The 18,930-nt window shown below is 29.4% G+C and overlaps 1 long non-coding RNA gene across 1 annotated transcript; it reads left to right on the top strand.

Moving 5' to 3' along the window:
* The first annotated feature begins 6,691 nt into the window (after positions 1 to 6,691).
* On the top strand, positions 6,692 to 6,973 carry LOC124421331. The gene is made up of 3 exons (XR_006941584.1): positions 6,692 to 6,713; positions 6,766 to 6,887; positions 6,948 to 6,973. It is a non-coding gene; the product is annotated as an uncharacterized LOC124421331 (long non-coding RNA).
* The last annotated feature ends 11,957 nt before the right edge of the window (positions 6,974 to 18,930 follow it).

The following is an 18,930-nucleotide window of genomic DNA, read 5'->3' as shown; positions in this document are numbered from 1 at the left end:
ATTTCATCATATAAATAAAAAATTCAATCGATTTTGGCATAAAAAACGATAAAGTGGTAACACAGAAATTACAAGCAAACAGCTGTTTACCAAAACAAAAATAAAATTTTGTTAAAAACTGTTTATTTATTAGTTTAAAATGTGGAATAATGAAAATAATAGAATTTTAAATAAAATGAAATTAATTTGGATTATTTAGCTCGTTTAATTAGTTTAATATTATTTGTTTTTTTTTACTTTAGACATTGTTTGTTTTGATTGTTTTTTTATTGTGAACATAAACTTATGACTTGCTACAAAAAACTGTTCTCAATCACTGTTACTACACTTTAGTATATACAATATACAACTTAATTGTGAATTGAACAATTGAAATGTGAATATTGTAGTATGAATTCATAAAAAACATACACTTAGTTTTTTTTTAATTAAATAACTTCTTTTAGATAGACATACATACAAACATAGCTATAGTAAACTGAATCGATTCACACTTTAACGTTCACTTCATTTCAATAAAAAAATCTAGCACGAACATGATTGAAATTGTCAACTTTTGCAACTGGCGATCAACAATTTATAGATACATACATACTTATATGTATGTCTGTAAAAGTTAATAAATTTAGCTTACTGTACATTTTTTAGTTTTTGTATAAATTTTTTTTCTTGATTAATTTTGTTTAAAAGAGTTTTCAGGGGTTCAACAACCCAGCTCCATGGAACTGTATACGTATTCAAATTCAAGGTTAAATTCAACGGAAAATTAATGTTCCGTTTTTTATTAACAAACCAATAATTATTCCACATTACTCATATAATCAAAAACTAAAAAAATATTTACAAAAAATAATTTCTTCTTCATTGAAAACAAACCAAATAAATTTTCTCACACAAATTCTTAAAAAAAATATCATCTTGCAAATTCCCACAAAAAAATATTCGTCCCATAAAAATCAACTTGCATTTTTCCACAAAAAAATTTCTTTCCAAAAAAATCAACTTCCACAAAAAATTTTCTTCCCAAAAAAAATCAACTTGCAATTTTCAACAAAAAATTTTCTTCCCAAAAAAAAAAATCATCCCAAATGTGTGCCAGAACCCGTATAAACAAACTACTTATGTATGCATGTATGTATGTATGTAAGCATGTATGAACGAAGTGTCTACTACTTTGCAGCAAATAATGTACGTACATATGTATTCGCGTACATAATTTTAATGTTTAAGGTTAAATTCAACGGAAAATTAATGTTAAGGTTAAATTCAACGGAAAATTAATGTTCCGTTTTTTATTAACAAACCAATAATTATTCCACATTACTCATATAATCAAAAACTAAAAAAATATTTACAAAAAATAATTTCTTCTTCATTGAAAACAAACCAAATAAACTTTCTCACACAAATTCTTAAAAAAAATATCATCTTGCAAATTCCCACAAAAAAATATTCGTCCCATAAAAATCAACTTGCATTTTTCCACAAAAAATTTTCTTCCCAAAAAAATCAACTTGCAATTTTCAACAAAAAATTTTCTTCCCAAAAAAAAAATCATCCCAAATGTGTGCCAGAACCCGTATAAACAAACTACTTATGCATGTATGTATGTATGTATGTAAGCATGTATGAACGAAGTGTCTACTACTTTGCAGCAAATAATGTACGTACATATGTATTCGCGTACATAATTTTAATGGGAAACATATTTGGTTATGTCATATTTATATATAAATTGATTATGCCTTACAAATTTTAATTTATTCCATTTACAAAATTATAAAACTCGCGATTAACTCGTTTTGACTCGAATCGCGAGCGAGTTCTATTTTACGCTCATTAAATTTTAAACTCTTATCGCGAGTTTAAAAAATTGAACTCGCGAGTCGAATAGATTTATTCGCTTGAGAGCGAATTGAATTCGATCGCTATCTGTACACTGCTATAAGGTTCAAACATATAAACACACAAACAAACAAACACACATTCATGTATATATATAGATAATTTTATCCTAAATAATCATATTGGCACTAAAGTGGCTCAGACAAAATTTTAGGACTCTAACTGTTACATTATCTCAAGATAAACGAATTTTTTTAATTAATATGGGAGGTGCCGCTCCCTTCATGGGTAGTCCGCCAATTTATTACTTAAAATGTTTACATGGATGTTGAAGTTATTCACGCAAAAATTTAAGATTCTAACTGAAATAGTTTCCAAGAAAAACGAATTTTTGTATTTTATTAATACGGGATGTACCACGCCCCCTAACGCTAGTCCTCCCACATTTTATCCTAAAATAATCATATTGACAGTAAAATGGCTGCGACAAAATTTTAGGACTCTAACTGTTACATTATCTCAAGATAAGCAAAATTTTTTTGATTTTTGCCGTTTTTTTTGTCCAAAATGTGTCTTGACTCTTTTATTAATAAAATAAAATTTTCTTTAAGAACATATAACAATTTTATAGTTTTCTAAAAGGTATCTTTACGCGGAACGCTTTGGCGTAAAAAACTTGTCCTATTTTTTGAAAATGTTGCCACTGCGTCCTTCCGAATATGACCTATTTTTTATCAAAACTTCAACTTTGGGCGACATGTTCTAAAATCCCAAAGCTGGGATCAGAAAACTGAAAGCAGTTTTGGAAACCTCAATATGTTTTCTATTTACTCCAAAAGTATTTTTCCAGCCCTGAAAGAAATGTGGACCTTATGGGCAAAAATGGAAAAAATCCCATTTTTGGGATTTTCATTCCTATTTTTGGGAATTGCGGGATGCCCTTTGACTTTTTCATTTTTTTTTTTTGCATTTTCTTATTTGAAATGACAAATTTAACAAGCGTTGAAGATTTCATTGAGTTTTGTTCATAAATAAAGATTTTGTCATATATTACATACATATTTGTTAAATTTCTAAAACTATGATTTATTCAAAATTTTAATAGGGTCGCAGATAGCTACAACAATTTAGTCCATATTTATCCCTTAATATCTTTTTTTTTGTTAGATATGGAAATTCTCGACCTTTTACAAAAATTTCAAGCCAATATCTCAATTACATTCAAAAATATGTTTTTCATTTAAACCTGTGTCCTTCAATTTCATATTTTAGTATTAAGTATGGCAGACAGAACATACATTTTGTGTTGAATAAAATATTTTACAATTTTTAAAAATTATTTAGTTAATTATTTTATTAAAGACTATAACATTGTATATACAATAAAAAAATCTAATTTTATTATGAGCCACGCACAACAACACCTAAATCACCCCACAAACCACCTTTCCCGCCCACCGAAATATAAAACACAATTTAATACAATATCATCAGTTAGTATAATAGCTTTTTTTATTTGAACTGTTTATCTTAAACATAATACAATTAATTCTTACAACCTACTTATATAGTTAATTCCTAACACTACTTATTTTCTATAAATTAATCTGTCATATCGGTATACATATCCAGAAGGTAATATAAGTCCTTTAAATCTTCCTCGTTTTGAGATGATAGAGTTTCATAACAAATCCATCTTTTTCGCATAGTTGAAAGAACAAGATCAGAAGATAGAAGTAAACTATTAAAAATATCTTCATTCTGTGATTGCCTGGAGCATTTTCTTGAGCTGAAAAGTTGAACATGCTTAAAATCTCGATTCCTCGCTTCCTGGGCTTCTTCTGTTAACTCTCCAAGTGGAAGAATATTCGATTTAATTATTATTTGACCATGACACAATACTTTGTGTACTGTTGGTATTAGTTCCCTCCATGGATACAGACATACAAGTAATTTAGAAATTTCAGATGTATATTTCCCAAATCGATTTCCATTAATTTTATGTGTACTATTCAGTGCCATTAAAATAGCGTAACTCTTCGAAGCAACTCCTTGTCGATTCCAGTTATTTTTGAAGTAATTTCAAAATCACGAAAAAACCTTCTCGCCGTAACACCGTCATTTGTACTACCGCAACTTGGAAGTGGTTTGTCGATGTTTAATCCAATCTGAACTTTAAATTCTTCTTGGATTCTGCTTTTTTCCGCAGCTCCCAGTTCTTTCAATTCTTCATTATTTTTTGTTGATTTAGTAAGATTCTCTGGCACACTTCTATATTTGAGGTCGTATGCTATGTGTAAAAAGTAATCCAAAAATCGTATTCTGGTTGAAGTGGTGAAATTCCGAAAGACAGGACTTCTTCATTAATACTTCTGCTTTGTCTATATTTGAGAATTGCGACTTTTTCTCATTACATATTGAGCATCTCCAGAAGGAAGAAGTTTCTGTTATGGTATTGCTGACCTTTCCATCAATCATTGTTAAGCTTAGCTTATATGATACGTTAATAGAGAATTCCTTTTTTTATGTAAATGGGCTCCAGTGCATTTATTTCATCTTTTAAATATTCCACTAAATATTTTGTTGTTTTCTTTGACTCCTTTATATATTCAAATCCAATGGGTCTACAAAAATTTTTTGAACCCGGAGTTGTATTGATCCATATATCTTCAAATGAATTTCCGATGCTTGACGATGATGGATTAAGGGAATATGAACGAATTCGTAATGGCACTAATGATGACATAAATACAATTTTGTAGTCTGCTAATGTCCGACTTCCACAAGCTTGTTTGTATTCTGGAAGTGCTGATAAACCGTCACATCCCCACTTACACATTAAGACAACATCACAGTTATGAATTTTCCTTAGTTGGTCTTCTGAAAAGTCTGACACAATTCTTGATGCTGTGTTTTCGAGCAAAGATGATATATCAATACAAGCTTCCACATCATTAACAGCAATAGGTGATGGTAGGATAGTTTGTTTTTTTCCTGGATCGCCTTGTATGATGGTAATATATTGTGTCCTTTTTCATGCAGAGCTTTCCTTAATATTTGGTACTTATTTCGACTGAGACCCAGTTCCAAAATAAGCGCTATTGCTTCCTCTTCAGTAAAATTTGATTGTGATGTTGGAGTTGGTATACTTTCCACAATTCGCTTAAGTCGTTTTGGTGATGCATTGGGAAGAATAGTTGCAATATGTACGTCATCGATAGGTTGGTTTTCCTTTCATTAAATGTATCAGCAATTTCCTCATTTGAGATTGAAAAAAGTTTTTGTGTGACCCTCTTTTTTTGACCTTGAACATAAGTCTTCGTATGACTTGCAAAGCGCTCCTGCTGATGTGTTGTAAGTTGAGATTTCCGTAGTAGTTTCCATCCAACTACAAAATTTGAATCGAAATTTCTTTTGATTTCCATCCACAGACTTACTTTTTACATCAAAAAGTTTTAAAAAGTTATCAATTTTTGATATGCCTGTTTTGTCTACATTTCTACTATATGTAGTTTTTATATAATTTGAAATGTCTTCAATTCTTTCTGGCCCTTTTGAAGATACACTCCATAAAACGGAACACAACTCTTCGTACTTTAATGTAATCTTCATTGTAGATTTATTAAATATGGTACTTAAAATCTGAGAAGTTTACTTATATACCAATTCTTGTTATTTCCGATACAGGTATTCCAGAGTAAAAAATTACGAACTGTCTACCTATTAACATTTAGGACTATATTACTATAACCTGTAATTCAGTCATTGATATTTCTTATTAGTGAATGAATCGAAATTATCATTACCTGTATATTTTTACCTTATAAATTTCGGAAAATTTAAGCATAATAGGACCTTTCAATTATAAGGATAAGCAAACAAATAGAAAATAGGTAAATATAAGATTTAAACATGCTCTGTCATATTTAATACTAAAATATGAAAAATATAAAATTAAAGGATACAGGTTTAAATGAACATATTTTTGAATGTAATTGAGATATTGGCTTGAAATTTTTTGTAAAGGGTCGAGAATTTGCATATCTAACAAAAAAAAAGATATTAAGGGATAAATATGGACTAAATTGTTGTAGCTATCTGCGACCCTATTAAAATTTTGATATAAATCATAGTTTTAGAAATTTAACAAATATGTAATATATGACAAAATCTTTATTTATGAACAAAACTCAATGAAATCTTCAACGCTTGTTAAAATTGTCATTTCAAATAAGAAAATGCAAAAAAAAATTGAAAAGGTCAAAGGGCATCCCGCAATTCCCAAAAATAGGAATGAAAATCCCAAAAATGGGATTTTTACATTTTTGCCCATAGGGTCCACATTTCTTTCAGGGCTGGGAAAATACTTTTGGAGTAAATAGAAAACATATTGAGGTTTCCATATCTACTTTCAGTTTTCTGATCCCAGCTTTGGGATTTTAGAACATGTCACCCAAAGTTGAAGTTTTGATAAAAAATAGGTCATATTCGGAAGGACGCAGTGGCAACATTTTCAAAAAATAGGACAAGTTTTTTACGCCAAAGCGTTCTGCGTAAAGATACCTTTTAGAAAACTAAAATGTTGTCAAGACACATTTTGGACAAAAAAACGGCAAAAATCAAAAAAAAATTTAATTTTTAAATTAAAAAACGTATATTTTTGAATCTGTAAATGATATTGATCTGAAATTTTTTGTATTCAAAAAAAGTAAATTTTGTATCACTAAATTTTTAAATGCTTATAACTCGGATATTATAAGAGATAAGTAGTATGTCCAAGCATGTTTTTTTTCAATATGAAATAGTTAATGAAGAAAATGCATTTTTAAAGAACCAACAAGAGTTTGACTGATCTTCCTTCAACACAAGTAATATTTTTGTACATATAAAATGTAAATAGTACAAAACTTCTTTTTCTAGGAAATTAGACAACTAAATGAAATTAAGGAGGCACTGCATAATGATATTTTGGAAAATAAACATCTCACCAATATCGCCAAGTCAATAATATCATTAATATTAAATCGTGATCCCAACAGAGAGTATATCTTTGATTTGTTTATACAAAGTGTATATTTTAATTATTATTTAATTAAACATAGGATAGCACAGTGGGGCAGAATCAAAATTGTTGGAAATAAATCTGGCATTTCTAAACGGCTGATCCGATCGGGATAAAATTTGGCGTGAGCGTACCAAGGAGTATCCGATTAAGTTTTTGAAGATGAACCCTGCAGATGCCCCAGGGACGGCGTTGTTGCGGCTCAAAGTAGGGTACCTACGACATATAAAATTTTTAAACTCGTGCCATTTTTTTTTGTTTTTACCCAAATACATTTAAAAATTTAGTGGTACAAAAATTACCATACCTTGATCCGCTTTTTTTGAAATACCGGCATAATTTTCGAATCAATTGTTAGTTAGACAACAAAATTTCCAATAATATACAAAAAATTTAAGACCAAGATCATTTACAGATCCAAAAATATTCTTTTTTAATTTAAAAAATTCAAAAAAATTTAGTTTATTGCCGTTTTTTTTTGTGCCCAAAATGTGTATTAACTCTTTTTATTAATAAAATAAAATTTTCTTTAAGAACATATAACAATATAGTTTTTATAGTCTTCTAAAAGGTATCTTACGCAGAACACTTTGGCATAAAAAACTTGTCCTATTTTTGTGAAAATGTTGCCACTGCGTCCTTCCGATATGAAACTATTTTTTATCAAAACTTCAACTTTGGGGCGACATGTTCTAAAATCCCAAAGCTGGGATCAGAAAACTGAAAGCAGATATGGAAACCTCAATATGTTTTCTATTTACTCCAAAAGTATATCCCAGCCCTGAAAGAATGTGGACCCTATGGGCAAAAATGTAAAAAATCCCACTTTTGGATTTTCATTCCTATTTTTTGGAATTGCAAGATGCCCTTTGACCTTTTCAATTTTTTGCATTTCTTATTTGAAATGACAAAATTAACAAGCGTTTGAAGATTTCATTGAGTTTTGTTCATAAATAAAGATTTTGTTGTATATTACATATTTGTTTAATTTCTAAAACTATGATTTAATCAAAATTTAAATAGGGTCGCAGATAGCTACAACAATTTAGTCCATATTTATCCCTTAATATATTTTAGTTAGATATGGAAATTCTCGATTCTTTACAAAAAACCAATATCTCAATTACATTCAAAAAATATATTCATATTTTAGTATTAAATATGACAGAACATATTTAAATCTAATATTTACCTATTTTCTATTTGTTTGCTTATCCTTATAATTGAAAGGTCCTATTATGCTTAAATTTTCCGAAATTTATAACTATTTTTTACCTAAATTTATTCGACAGATCATTTAGTTAGTTTCGTTTATGATCATGTAGGTAAAAATATACAGGTATAATAATTTCGATTCATTCACTAATAAGAAATATCAATGACTGAATTACAGGTTATAGTAATATAGTCCTAAATGTTAATAGGTAGACAATTCGTAATTTTTTATTTCGGAATACCTTAATAGGAAATGACAAGAATTGGTATATAAGTAAACTTCTCAGATTTTAAGTACCATATTTCATAAATCTACAATGAAGATTACATTAAAGTGCGAAGAGTTGTGTTCCTTTTATGGAGTGTATCTTCAAAAGGGCCAGAAAGAATTGAAGACATTTCAAATTATATAAAAACTACATATATTAGAAAAGTAGACAAAACAGGCATATCAAAATTGCAAACTTTTGATGTAAAAAGTAAGTCTGTGGATGGAAATCAAAAGAAATTTCGATTGAAATTTTGTAGTGGATGGAAACTACTACGAAAATCTCAACTTACAACACATCAACAGGAGCGTCTTGCAAGTCATACGAAGACTTATGTTCAAGGCCAAAAAAGAGGGTCACACAAAAACTTTTTTCAATCTCAAATGAGAGAATTGCTGATACATTTAACGAAATGCTGAAAAAGAAAAACCAACCTATGGATGCCGTACATATTGCAACTATTCTTCCTAATGCATCACCAAAACGACTTAAGCAAATTGTGGAAACTGTACCAACTCCAACATCACAATCAAATTTTACTGAAGAGGAACAATAGCGAGCGCTTATGTTGGAACTGGGTCTTAGTCGAAATAAGTACCAAATATTAAGAAAAGCTCTGCATGAAAAAGAACACAATATATTACCATCATACAAGACGATCCAGGAAAAAAACAATCTATCCTACCATCACCTATTGCTGTTAATGATGTGGAAGCTTGTACTGATATATCATTTTTGCTTGAAAACACAGAGAATCTTACTAAATCAACAAAAATAATGAAGAATCCAAGAAGAATTTAAAGTTCAGATGGGATAAAACATCGACAAACCACTTCCAAGTTGCGTTAGTACAAATGACGGTAATACGGCGAGAAGGTTTTTCGTAATTTTGAAATTACTTCAAAAATAACTGGAATCGACAAGGAGTTGCTTCGAAGAGTTAACACTATTTTAATGGCACTGAATAGTAAACATACAATTAATGGAAATCGATTTGGGGAATATACATCTGAAATTTCTAAATTACTTGTATCTCTGTATCCATGGAGAAAACTAGCACCAACAGTACACAAAGTATTGTGTCATGGTCAAATAATAAATTGAATCGAATATTCTTGCACTTGGAGAGTTAACAGAAGAAGCCCAAGAAGTGAGGAATCGAGATTTAAAGCATGTTCAACTATTCAGCTCAAGAAAATGCTCCAAGCAAAGACAGAATGAAGTTATTTTTAATAGTTTACTTCTATCTTCTGATCCTGTTCTTTCAACTATTCCAAAGAGATGGATTTGTTATGAAACTCTATCATCTCAATACAAGGAAGATTTAATGGACTTATATTACCTTCTGGATATGTATACCGATATGACAGATTATTTTATAGAAAATAAGTAGTGTTAGGAATTAATTATATAAGTAGATTGTAAGAATTAATTGTATTATATTTAAGATAAACAGTTCAAATAAAAAAAGCTATTATACTAACTGATGATATTGTATTAAATTGTGTTTTAAATTTCGGTGGGCGGGAAAGGTGGTTTGTGTGGGGTGATTTAGGTGTTGTTTGTGCGTGGCTCATTATAAAATTATAATTTTTTTATTGTATAAAACAATGTTAGTCTTTAATAAAATAATTAACTAAATAATTTTTAAAAATTGTCCAAATATTTTATTCAACATCATTCTTAATACTAATATATGAAAAAGATGAAATTAAAGGACACAGGTTTAAATGAACATATTTTTGAATGTAATTGAGATATTGGCTTGAAATTTTTGTAAAGGGTCGAGAATTTCCATATCTAACTAAAAATAATATTAAGGGATAAATATGGACTAAATTGTTGTAAGTATTTGCGACCCTATTAAAATTTTTATATAAATCATAGTTTTAGAAATTTAACAAATATGTAATATAAGACAAAATCTTTATTTATGAACAAAACTCAATGAAATTTTTAACGCTTGTTAAATTTTCATTTCAAATAAGAAAATGCAAAAAAAAATCGAAAAGGTCAAAGGGCATCCCGCAATTCCCAAAAATAGGAATGAAAATCCCAAAAAACACATTTCTTTCAGGGCTGGGAAAATTCTTTTGAAGTAAATAGAAATCATATTGGGGTTTCCAAAACTGCTTTCAGTTTTCTGATCCCAGCTTTAGGATTTTTAGAACATGTCGCCCAGTTTTGATAAAAAAAATAGGTCATATTCGAAAGGACGCAGTGGCAACATTTTCAAAAAATAGGACATGTTTTTTACGCCAAAACGTTCTGCGTAAATATACCTTTTAGAAAACTATAAACATTTTTTATGTTCTTAAAGAAAATTTTATTTTATTAATAAAAGAGTTAAGACACATTTTTGGCAAAAAAAAAAGTCAAATATCTAAAATTTTTTGAATTTTTAAATTAAAAACGTATGTTTTTGGATCTGTAAATGATATTGATCTGAAATTTTTTCTATATTTTGTTGTCTAACTAACAAGAAAAAATTGAGTCAATTTGGTCCAAAATTACGCCCGGCATTCAAAAAAAAGCGGACCAAGGTATGGTAAATTTTATATCACTAAATTTTTAAATGCCTATAACTCGGATATTATAAGAGATAAGTAGATCTCGTCGAGCGCTTTCAGAAAATATAAAAATCTTTGTATTTGGTGAAAAACAAAATATGACACGAGTTTAAAAATATTACATGTCGTAGGTTCCCTACTTTGAGCCGTCACAGCGCCGTCCCTGGGGCATCTGCAGGGTTCACATTCAAAACTTAAACTCGAATACTCCCTGGCTACGCTCACGCCAAATTTTATCCCGATCGGATCAGCCGTTTAGAAATGCTAGATTTATTTCAAAAAAATTCGATTCTACCCCATTGTGCGATAGTAAGAGAAGATTTTCTACAATTAGCACAATCTATAATTGAAATTTTCCCATTCTGAGGTAAAGGAAACCTACTTCGTACCGTTTACATTTGCCATTTAGCTAAAGGATAATTGTATGATGCATACAAAAACAAACGGTCCCGATTAAGTGCTGCTGGCGTTATAGGTCGAAGATCTAAATCAAAATCAGATGAAACAATAGTCATATAAACATAAGTTTTATTTAGTGTAATTATTAACATACTTGTCTCATTCATTTCTAAAGCAAAAACGTCGTCACACCATGAATGTAGATTGCGTTAACATAGATGAATCTTGTTTAGAAATATTAAAATAGAAAATTATTCTGATGGGGATATGGTATTATTTCATTGAGAACAAAGTCATCAATATAGACAGCAGGAGTTGGAAACAACATTAACGAATTTATTACAGCTATATTGAATTACTACTTAAATTTGTTTATGTTTTTTTAATGAAAATTTTATTATTTTAAACATTTTTAAATTGTTATATTAAAAATAAAATGATTCATTCAAGTATTTCGTCTTATTATTGGGGGTACTATTTAATTATAAAAATAGAACCTATTATAGTTATACGGAGTAATATTTTCTGTTAAAATTAAAATTGTATTGTTATTGCAGGGACCATTTTCAATACCAAAAATTGAAACTCTGTAAAACAAGATTCACCAACAAAAAAATTAAATGTCAATAAATTAATAAAAATTTTTTTTTAGTTCATAAAAATTAAACAAAATTCTAAATGAAAAGTGCATTAAAACTATTTTAAAAAATTGCAGTTTTTGTGGATAACTGCAATTTCGCGTCCGATGCTTAAAAATGGCCAAAAAAGTAAGTTAAACCTTTGAGTATTTTGACAAGTTTTAATATCTCACAAGAGAGTCGATTTCACACGGCACTCGTAGATGTGAGGGAGTAATTTCCTATATGTGGGAGTTGGACTACCTCGCCCACTTGAAAATTCAAAATGAAAAGTAGCCTATTACCTATTCCAGACATACAGGAATACGCTGTGAAAATTTCAAGCAAATCGGTTCAGCCGTTTAGTAGTCCATAGCGTTCAAACATACAAACATATAAACATACAAACAAAAACACATTCATTTTTATATAAGACTAGCAAATACCCGGTGTGCTTCGCTACCCCAGTCGAAATTAAATACATAATAACCAAACAAATTATTTATTTTCTAGGTTCAGTATCATAAAAATTTCAAGATGTACCTTTTGAAGAACGATAAAGTTCAAAAAAGTCCCCATTTATAGGTTCTCATTTAATCCGGACTCTACATACTTAATTTCATCCTTCTAGGTTTAATATTGTAGAAATTCCTTTTGAAGAACGATAAAGTATCAAAAACACCCCTTACATGGGATCTCAATCCGAGCCATATATGCTAAATTTCATGTTTCTAGGTTAAGAAATTTCAAAACGTGCTTTTTGAAGAACCTAAAATACCCCTTTTATCGGATCACTTGATCCGGTCCATTCATGCTTAATTTCATGTTCCTATGTTCAGTATTATAGAAATTTCAAAACGTACCTTTTGAAGAACCAAAAAATACCAAAAATACCCCTTTTAACGCATTTCGCTTAATCAGTGCCATATAAGCTGAATTTCATGTTCAATATGTTCAATATTATAAAAATTTTAAAAAGTACCTTTAGAAGAACCAAAAAGTACCAAAAATACCCCTTTTATCGCATTTCGCTTAATCAGTGCCATATATGCTGAATTTCATGTTTCTATATTCAATATTATAGAAATTTCAAAAAGTACCTTTAGAAGAACCAGTACCAAAAATACCCTTTTGATCGGATCTCAATTAATCCGTCCCATACATACTTAATTTCATTTTTCTAGGTTCAATATTATAGAAATTTCAATACCTACCTTTTGAAGAACGAAAAGTACCAAAATGTTCTCTATTTGAGATTCTGACATAATCCGGGCCATACATGTATAATTTCACATTTCTAGGTTCAATATTATGAAAAAAATCAAAAAGTATTTTTTTCATGCTTCTAGTTGCAAAAAGTACTTTTCGAGGAACGAAAAATTATCAAAAATGTTCCCTTTTATGGGTCGTTACTTAATACGGGCTGTACATGCTTAATTTCATGTTTCTAGGTTCAATATTATAGAAATTTCAAAAAGTACAAAAAAGTCCCCTTTTATGCAAAAAGTAAGTACATTTTTCACCCCTTAAGCGTTCAAATATCGAAAAAGTACTAAATACGTACTTTTATTTTTTCGTTATGTTCTGATTTAACCAGCGTTTAAATATGCAGCACTAGCACCACCTCTCTTCTATATGACTATAAAATAAATATGAAACTTTATCATTTTTGTATCACTTTGCTACTAAAAATTGCAGTCATATATATTCGTATTAATATAAAAATTGCAACTCGTGTTTGCACACACATATATTTTTTGTGCTTTAGCAGCGCACACTCAAATTTGTTAAACTAATATGCAGAGTATTGATGTTATTTTTGTTTGCGTTTAGTTTTTCCTAGCAGCAATGTAACTTTATTTTGGTTTTGCTACTGCCAGTTGTAGTTTTATTTATTATTTTTTGGCAATATTGATGCAGCAATTTGTAGGTATGTATGTAAATACACTGACAGTTTTATGACATTTCATGAGCTTAAATTCAGTATTACACTTCACATTTGTACGCATTTAAGTATGTATGTCGATATTAATATGTATATTTATTATCATCCATATATCGATGATATTCGACCTATAATATCCTGTACTGATTGACATATTCGACCTATAATATCCTGTACTGATTGACATATTAATTATTAAAATATAGTTTAAATATTCTCATAATTTCTGTATGATATAATACAGAAAAATACTACATTGATATTTGTTTGTTTTTTTCCTTAATGTATTACAAAATATTATTAACTACATTACTTCAAAAAAAAAAAAAAAAATATATAATAATCTTCCACATTTTAGCAGTGTGATTTGAATAATTTGTAAAGTAAGCTCATTAGAATTCAACAAAAAATATTTTAATTATGTGTGTTCACCCTGTTTTATACAAGGTGATTATAAATTTATTAATTTCTACAAAAAAATATTTAAAACTATCATTAGGTTATAAAATTGTTAGAAGTATAACCATATAATCTTACAACTACATTGCTCAAAAATGTTTATTTATTAGAACAAAATAATAAACACGCTTTTAATTTGAGTTGTGTTTTATGGGGTAGCAATATTTTCAATAACATGTACATATTTATTTAATTCAAATGGAGGTTCCCCTAATAAAAGTCTGCCCATTTTTCCCAATGTTCATAATGAAGTTAATGTTTTTCGTCAAAATTAGAAGATTCTGACTCTAATAGTATGGGAGGTAGCACTATGTATATTTTACAAACAATTTTTTATGTTGCGAAAAATAATTATCCTTAATTAATCTTTAAATTGTAGAACTATACACAAATATATAGCATGCTTATGCAAATATTGCGAATATTAAGGCGGCAATTCTATATATTATCGCCGGCTCGCTGAAGAGTTTTTCCCTTTCGACTTAGAATTATTATAATTTTACCCCAATAACATGTATGCATATCTATCATATTCAAATATTTTCAAATTGTAACATCAATATTAAAAAAAAAAAAAAAACAATAAATAAATTTGCAGGTAGCAGTTGCAAAACAAAATTTAATTGCTGCTAGGAAAAACTAAGCGCAAATAAAAATATCATCAATACTAGCCATATTAGTTTAACAGATTTGAGTGTGCGCTGCTATAGCACAAAAATATATATTTTTTCTTGTACAACAAACAAGAGATTAATACTGTTCATTCGTGCTGCTAGAAATTGCAGTGTAACGTCGCAATTTTTCTAGTTAAACATAAGAACAGAACGGCAATATTAAGTAGCAATGTTATTTAAATCTGAAAAAGTTTAAATATTTTTAGTATGACGAGTGATAAAAATATGTACTTTGCGGCAAATGCTGACTAATATATTAGTAAAAGTAAACACTGGATTTAACACCCTTTTTGTTGCTTAGTGGGATGCGAGTGTGGTATCTATAAAAAAAATGTTTTGTAACTCAAGACATACAATTTTTTACTTTTTTTTTGAAAAATCAAAAACCTTTTTGACTTTTTTTTCCAAAACGGACTCTTTCTTTATTAATTTTTTTCTCAAAAGAAAGCTTAGGTCTTTTCTTTTAAAACCTTTTTGGTCGCTTACCCAACTAAAATTACATAGCCTCGATACTGTCATACCCATAATATGTTAACCTCAGGAATAAAAATCACTTTTTTTCTATGGAAATGTTGAATTTTTTAATTTTGTTATTTATTTGTAATAATAATTAATTTAATATAATAATAATAATAATAATTAAAATAAAAAGATGGATAATTTAGTAAAATATAATCTTAATCACAATAGATCTATTTATATAATAACTATTTTTACACTTAATTTATGAAGTTTTTAAATTTACAAATATCCATACTTTTACCCTCCTTATTTGTCACCTTTGTGACGGTTGAATGTGAATTTCTCGATTTTCATGGTAAACAGTGTAATATTGTTTTACATTTTTTCTCCCCTTCGCCTTTTCCCCACCTTCTTATTGTTCTTAACGGCTGATATTTTTATAATTGAGTGTTTATTTTTTTTTTGAAAGAGTAATTATGAATGAGTGTTTTGTGAATGAGAGTTTTATGAATGAGTTATTTTTATTGCGTGAATGTGTTCCATTTCGAAGTAACGGGTCTTATACTCAAATTATATGATTGAAATCGAATGATATTGATTTTGTGAGGTTAGCAATGATCGAATTTAAGATAGACAAGGAGATTGAATATAGATTTCGGAGAGTTCAGTCGCCAATACGAGACATTTTTTATTAATTAAGATAAGTGACCATTGTTTGTCTAAGTCAAGACCCCGAAACAGATCCTATTAATTTATAAAGGAAAAGTTCTGGCCTATTCCTGAAATTTAAGAGGACCAATTTCAACACTACTGGGTTTCCGGCTTCACCCCATTCCATATACTATTAAAATCGAGGCCTTAGAAATAAAACACCACGTGAATCGGTTTCATGGTTATGTGCACAAAGAGCAGTCTCGTACTCCAAGGAAAATTTTATATAATTTAATTATTTTGGGAAAATCCCAAGAATATATATTAAAATTTGTGGAATTAGTTTATTATGAATGAATATTCTTCCTTGCTACAGGATTCAAATAATCCTAAATAATAATTTTTAATTTAATATTAACTTCAGGAAAAAATTATTTGAAACCAAAAATTGTTTGTTAGACATAACCTAAAAATATATATATATATATATATATTCCTTTTGTAAAATACAGCTCATTAATATTTTTAAGTGTAAATTTGAGTAAATCGTGCTTACATATGCACACATGTATATACCACAAAGAAAACGTAATTCTTAATTCCTTTTCTTACACGGTTTAATTATGCAAAGTCATTTATTTTGTTACTCTTTTATTTTATTGATTTTTGCTATTAATTGTTACATTGTTTTATTATTTTTGTTAATCTGCTTTAACATTTATTTTCTTCGGATTTATATTTTATTTTGCAAATTAACTTTAAAATCTTCTCTTTTGTAAATTTTTTTTTTGGTTAATTATTGAAATAATTTTGTAAAGTAGTTTTAAGAGACTTATTACTCTTCGGAAGCAGAGAACCAGGCCTGATTCAGCTGTACACGGAGAAAAATAGTAAGTTTGAGTTGTTGTTTAATTCTAACTATTTCTATATCCGATTAATTACTTACTTATTTTTGATAACATAATTATAATGAATAATAACTTAAAATTTTTATATTTGTGAAATAATTATCGGAAAAATGAATTCCTTAATAAACTAATTTGTTATTCCTAATGTAACCAAACCATTTCAAATATTTTTTTTTTGGGTTACCGGAAACAATGTATGAGGAACGTTGCGGTAACAAGGTAGGGCTACGGGCAGGGGAATAATAACATCAGTTCCCACAAACCCGACTTAAAATTTCACAGGTCCGCCTGTCCGTTTGTTATTTCAATAGTTTATTTGAGTTAAATTCAGGTTATAATGTACTTCTAAGCACGTGATTTCTTTGGTAATGTGATTCGGCAGTGACATAGCAAGACCCCCTCCCAACCCGGCGAGCTAGACCTATTGCAAGCACGTGCTAAACGCAATGTTCACTGGTAACCGAAACGACAAGCAGTAGTCAAACAAATTCGACCATTACACCTTTATTAGCTGCTTTTTTTGTTGTCAATCCTTTCTTGATGTTATTAGATTCAGCTACTGATTTCGCTGCTGGCTTCTTTTTTGGCTTTGGAAAGAAATCGCATTTTGTAGATGCAGAAAACTTTTTTAATTTGAGCCTTCCATCGACAAGCGGTATGAAAGCATGGTATTGAGCAGTGCCATCGATTGTTACCGCAGCATCGAATCTGCTCTTTAGTGTTTCCACAAACACATACTGTGTGAGTTCCTCTGCTTCCTGCCAAAACGCAATGTTTTGGCCTCAGTTGTGTAAATATTGTGAATCCAATTTTGACATCCTCGTATTCAGATTGAAATGTTGCGAAAAATTCATTCAGGTTACAGAGAACCATTCTCTTCTGCATTTGAACTTTCTTGCCATCGATTCGTACAGACATCCAGTCTTTCATCCCTGGTATCAGGCGACTCATATCATCTCGCTGATAAAACTGAGTTATTAGAGATTTAGTATCGCACTGCAAAGTTTTTTCCTTCTTTTTGTATGGGAGTGTGAGAATCCCATGCTCAGCAACCAATTGTTCAGCAATTCTTGCTTTTCGTTGAGACGTTCCAAACTCAGTCATTGTTTTTGCAGAACTCTATGTTCTTGGAGCAAGCGTGAGAAGTTGAATTCTTTCAGCTTAACTCTGTGACGTTTCGTATTTCTCTTTTATTTGTTCAAGAACTTCTACTGCATCCTTATGGTATTGGTTTCGACACTCATTCGTTGAATTTGAAAAGTTAGAATAACCATCATCATCAATAGTTGTGTCTTCAATCTCGGAATTACTTTTGTCTTCGTCTGGAATAACTTCAACGCAAGGCTCATTACTATTCAAATTTGGTAATTCGTTCAACTTTCCGAGCTCTTTCCTGCATGATCCACAAATTTTCAATCGTTTTGACAGCGTAGGGAATTTTTTTAATAAGCCGTCATTTTGTTAAAGGGATTAAAACAAAAAGACGAATAAATTTAATTTTCAACCTTAGCCTTTTTAGAAGTCGTAGACATTTTGAATTTTGTAAGTATTTATGTAAATAACACACGTCTTAACTTTAACGCTGTTTCTAAAAAACCATAAAATATTTTCACTTGATTCCAAAAATTTGTTTCTGGGGCACATGAGATTTTAACAACGAAAATCACGTGCGCTGAAAACTACCTCTAGGATTGACTAAAAAAGCCGCAAGATACAAAACTCAGACAAATTTTGGGGGTGGAAAATTAATAGCGGTCGGCCTCATATTGCACCCCTCCAGCTGGCTATTATCGGTCAGTTGTTGTGGTTTTTATTTTTAAGGTTTTAGAAACACTTACACACAAATATGAAAAA

This window comes from Lucilia cuprina, chromosome X (assembly GCF_022045245.1).
Source record: "Lucilia cuprina isolate Lc7/37 chromosome X, ASM2204524v1, whole genome shotgun sequence".
In the NCBI taxonomy this organism is placed as follows: Eukaryota; Metazoa; Arthropoda; class Insecta; order Diptera; family Calliphoridae; genus Lucilia; species Lucilia cuprina.
This window is presented reverse-complemented; position numbering and strand designations above follow the sequence as displayed.